The sequence below is a fragment of the Galeopterus variegatus genome, unplaced genomic scaffold (genome assembly GCF_000696425.1).
Source record: "Galeopterus variegatus unplaced genomic scaffold, G_variegatus-3.0.2 Scaffold598, whole genome shotgun sequence".
Classification (NCBI taxonomy): domain Eukaryota; kingdom Metazoa; phylum Chordata; class Mammalia; order Dermoptera; family Cynocephalidae; genus Galeopterus; species Galeopterus variegatus.
Genome location: NW_007726709.1, coordinates 360,625 through 365,940, shown reverse-complemented (window position 1 = coordinate 365,940; position 5,316 = coordinate 360,625). Strand labels below are relative to the sequence as shown.

The 5,316-nt window shown below is 43.7% G+C and overlaps 1 protein-coding gene across 1 annotated transcript in view; it reads left to right on the top strand.

The window, feature by feature from the left end:
• Window positions 1-1,368: 1,368 nt before the first annotated feature.
• LOC103588651 (Krueppel-like factor 17) overlaps window positions 1,369-5,316 on the top strand; it is an 11,569-nt gene continuing 7,621 nt past the window's right edge. The window contains 1 exon segment of the mRNA XM_008570401.1: window positions 1,369-1,452. The gene's annotated coding sequence lies outside the window, so the exon portion shown is untranslated.

Here is a 5,316-nt window from a genome sequence, read left to right as displayed (position 1 = left end):
ACTGAAGGGGGTAGGTACGGAGGGGCGGACATATACTTTAAAAACTAGGGCTGGCTGGTGGCTCAGCTGGTTTACAGCGTGGAGCTGGTAACATCAAGGCCCAGGGTTCCATCCCTTCACCAGCCAGGCGCTCCCCGCCTTCCCCCCAACACCCCCAAATAAGTGGCAAAGGTCCAAGGTCCCCTGTCGGTGACCTGCTGAGGACCCGGGGCCGCCTGGGGCAGTGTGGGGTGGGGCGGCTGGTGGGTGGGGCGGGTGGGTGCGGCCCTGACTCCGCCCCCTGGCGCCGTGGTGACTAGAAGCTGAACGCAGTGATTGTGGCGTGGTGATGTCGGGACACGCGCCTGCGACGCCGCGGTGGCCGCTCTGCCCTCGAGGGTCTGCAGCGGGTCTGGAGCACCACACAGTTCCCGCGTGCAGCCGACCCCAGGCTGAGATGCAGCAGGAGGCTGCGGAGCTGAGCCCAGGGCCGGCGGCCCCCCAGCCTCGCCTGGTGAGTCCGGGGGTCCCCTCCAAGGCCGGGCCAGGCTGGGGGGTGGCGCAGCGGGCAGGGAGTGGAGGGTGGGGGAGGTGGAGGGTGGGGAAGGTGGAGGGGTGCAGAAATGGGGAGGGGGCCAGATTAGAAATCTGAGGGACGGGGTCAGGAAAGGGAGGTGTGGAAGATTCAGGATGTGAATCATAAGTCGTTTATTCGGTTACCACTGACCGAGCCTGAGAGTTGGTGTTGGGCGCTAGGCGTGAAAAGGTTCCAGGCAACTTCCCGAAAGGGACTTGGGTACTCAGGGAAGCAAAGACAAAGTTAGGAAGTTAGCGATAAAACGACCGGGAGAACAAGCTTAAATATTTATTGGAGCCCTACTAAGTGGCAGGCCTTTGCCGGACCCTGGGAATAACAATGGTGGGTTTACCATTAGACAAGATATTATACCGTTTTATTAATAAATAATTAGCTGAATAATTGGAAGTGTACACAGTGCCGTGAAGGAGCAGTACGGGGGGGGGGGCGCCTGGGAGCAAGTAGCCAGTGTTTGACTTGAGTTAGGAGGTGGGGAAGACAGTTGCAGACTTGGTCTGGGACTGGAGAACTGGTCAGGTGAAGAGTTCCCAGGTGCTGAGAGCAGAGACAGTATATACGCCTCCTGTGGGAACTGCAAGGTGGCCTAGACTCCAGGGCCAAGAGAGGGATGGGAGAGTGGCCCAAGTGCCGGGGAGGCAGGAACGCCATTGAGGTCATTCAGAGCTTCAGTTCCTGAGCAGTAGGAAGCCTTGATGAGTTTAAACATGGTGTATCAAAATTAGATTTGCATTTTTTAAAGAATGCCCTGCCCTGGCAGATGTGGGCTGAATCGGAAGCAGTAGTTAGAAAGATCCAGGTGAGGGTTAACGTGGTGGCCCAGCTGGAGGAGTGAGAGTGGAGCTGGAAGAACCGGGCAGGTTCTGGAGAAGTTCTGGAGAAGTTCTGGAGGTAGAGACCACAAGAACTGGTCTCTAAGGGGTGAGGGGGGCATCCAGGATAACTTAACAGATTTCTCACTTGCACCATTGGGTGAAAATAGTAGCATTTTCTTTCTTTCTTTTTAATGTTTTGATAGTGGTGTTTTCTGAGAGAGAACAAAGGATGACAGGGAACAGGATTAATAGATCTGGCGGGGGAGGGGAAGGGATGGGGAGCAAGGATAATCTTGGACACAGTCCGTGTAAAGTGCCTGTGGCTATCCAAATGGATCCGAGCAGTAGGCAGCTGAAGAATTCAGGAGTTATGTTCCCTGGAGCTATAGGTTAAAAGGACAGTTGGAATATAAACAGAAATGGATTCATGGGCACGGGAGTAGAGCAAGTAGAGTAAGGGAAACCTGCAAAAGAGACTGAGAAGGACGAGGCCAGAGAGAAGGGAAGAAGAAAAGCCCGGGATGTATGTCACCGTGTGTTAGGGAGGCCAGGGGCAGGACACATTTCCAGAAGTGTGGCCCGTAGTCTCAGAAGTTCCTGAGAGGTCAAGCAAGAAGGAGTCTGGAAAATGTTGCTTGGACTTCGTGAGATGGAGATCTTTGGTGAGCTTTATGAAAGAAAGCTGGTTCTGTGGAGAGGTGGGGGCCAGGGCAAATTGGGGAATAATGAGGCAAGGTAATGGCGAAGTGTGTTTAGACAACTCTAGAGAAGTTGGCCTTTGAAGGACCAGGAAAATGAAAGGATCATTACTCAGAAGGAGGGAAGAGAGGCTGAGCAACCCAGACGTAGCTGTCCAGTAGTCGTTTATCTGGTGCCTGATACGTGCCTACCTTATGCTACTTGCTGAGCATGTAGCAGTGAGTAAAACAGACAGCTCTTCCCAGCTCTTCCAGGGTTTTAACAAAAAGAACATTTCCTCCAGAGCCATTTTCCTCTGATGTTATCAAACCTATCAAAATTAGCAATAATTTATTTCTTTATATTATCATAGATGCAATCCTTGTTCACATTCTCCTAATTATCCCTAAAATGTCCTTTACAGCTGGTATGTTTAAACCCAAACCCAATTTAAGGCCGTGCAGTGCATGTGGTTATTATGTCCCTTAAGTTTCTTTGAAATTAGAATAGCTTTTGGGGGGAGCTGGCCGGTTAGCTCAGTTGGTTAGAGCACAGCCTTGTAATGTCCAAGGTCAAGGGTTCAGATCCCCATATTGGCCAGCTTCCCCCCCCAAAAAAATAGCTTTTTTTTTTTCATGACTGGCATTCAGTTTTTCATGATTCTAACTTTTATCTTGTAGAATGTTCCTTCTGGATTTATCAGATTGCTTTCTCATGGTATAATTTAGTTTGATCTTTTTGTCTCTTGTAGTACCACAAAATTAGAGTTAGATGTTTTTGGTGGCTGGCCTGTATGGGGATCTGAACCCTTGACCTTGGTCTTACAAGGCTGCGCTCTAACCAGCTGAGCTAACCAGCCAGTCCAGAGTTAGATCTTAAATCTTAATTGGATTTTGGTAAGAATGCCTACAGTAAGCTTCATCTTACATCATATCAGGAGACACATCTGGCTTTACACATTTGGTGATACTAGGCCTGACCCTTTAAGGTAGTGAAAGCCTGACTGATCTCTCTATTTAAATTTACCTTTTTCCCTTGTGATCAGAAAGTAACTTGTGTGATGTTACTGTGTACCTATCCAAACATCCAGTTCCCTACCAGCCACTTGCCAACTGGTTTTAACACCAAATTCTAATTTTTCCTCAATCAAAAATTTCATTAGGGGTTTCAAAATAATGGTTTTCCAATTCCACCATTTGTTCTACATTTATTAGTTTGTTTTCTTCTGTAAAGTAGGACTTAACTGGAATCATTTGGTAATTTTGAAATGTTTCCTCTTGTAAAGACAGAATAAATTTAATTCTTTCACTTCAATTAGCGATGTTTGAAATTGGGACAATAGCTGGCCTTTTGTCACTTTGGGATCATGAGTTTTCATAGATTCAATCTATTTCAATCAATAGTCGTTATTTTTTTGATTCTCAAATTATCACAAATATGGCCAGTGAGAATCTCTTCTATGTCCTTTTAGTATATTTACTGGCAAAGAGAGCATCTTTCTCTGTCCTTTTTTTAAAAAAAAATTTTTTTAATTGTGGTAAAATCTGCATAACATAAAAATATACCATTTTAACCCACTTTTTTTTTTTGGCTGCTGGTCAGTATGGGGATCCGAACCCTTGATCTTGATGTTATAACACCACACTCTAACCAACGGAGCTAACCAGCCAGCCCCATTTTAACCATTTTTAAGTGTTCAGTGGCATTAAGCACATTCACCTTATTGTGCAACCATCACCACCAACCATCTCCATAATTCTTTATCTTCCCAAACTGAGACTCCTTATCCATTAAATAGCAACTACCCAATCTCCCCTAGCCCCCATTCTACTTTCTGTTTCTTTGGTTTGGACTTTAAGTATCTCATATGATTAGAATCATATATTATTTGTCCTTTTGTGGCTGGCTTTCACTTAGTATAAGTTCATTCAAGGTCTTCAAGGTTCATTCATGCTGAAGCATGTGTCAGAATTTCCTTCCATTTTAAGGCTCAATAATATTCCGTTGTATAGATATACCACATTTTGTTTGTCCATTCATCCATCAATGGGTTGCTTCCACATTTTGGCTATTATAAATAATGCTGCTATGAACACGGTGTCCAAATACATCTATTCTAGTCCCTGCTTTCAGTCCTTTTATCTATATACCCAGAAGTGGAATCACTGGATCGTAACGGTAATTCTATTTTTAATTTCTTTTTCTTTTTTTGGTGGCTGGCTGGTATGCCAGAGTATCAGAGAACTCGGGAGGGGTCTCTGTTGGGGATCTGCACTCTTGACCTATTTTTAATTTTTTGAGGAACTGCCATACTGTTTTCCACAGTTACCAAACTATTTTACATCCCCATAAGCAGAGCTCAAGGGTTCCAATTCTCTACATCCTTGACAACACTTGTATTGTTTTTTCTATAATAGTAATTGTAGTGGGTGTGAAGTGGTATCTCATTGTGGTTTCTAAGAGTTTTATAGTTTTAGGTCTCACATTTAGATCTTTGATTCATTTTGAGTTAATTTCTGTATATGGTGTTAGGTGAGGGTCCACCTTCATTCTTTTGCATGTGGATGTCCAGTTTTTCCAGGACCATTTGTTGAAAAGATTGTTCTTTCCCCTATGAATGATCTTGGCCCTTATTGAATCTGAGCTCTATTTTATTCTGTTGTTTTATAGGTCTATCTTTATGCCAGTATCATAACTGTTTTTATAATTACAGTTTAGAAAGTTTTGAAACTGGGAAGTGTGAGTCAGTCCTCCAGCTCTGTTCTTTTCAAGATTGTTTTGGCTATTTGGGGTCCCTTGAGATTCCATAGGAATTTTGAGATGGAATTTTCTTTTTCTGCAAAAAAAGTCATTGGGATTGCCTTGAATCTGTAGACTGCTTTGGGGGGTAGTGTTAACATCTTAACAATAGTCAGTCTTCCAATCCATGAACACAAGATGTCTTTCCATTCATTTTTGTTGTTTTAAATTTCTTGCAGCAATGTTTTGTAGTTTTCAGTGGTTAAGTTAACCTCCTTGGTTAATTCCTAAGTATTTTGTTCTTTTTGGTGCTATTGTAAATGAAATTGTTTTCTTAATTTCCTTTTTGTATTATTCATTGTTGGTGTATAGAAATACAGCTGATTTTTGTGTTGATTTTATGTCCTGCTATTTTGCTGAATTTATTTATTAGTTCTAACAGTTCTTTTGTGGACTTTTAGGCTTTTCTATATATGAGATTATGTTATCTGCAAACAGTTAATTTAACTA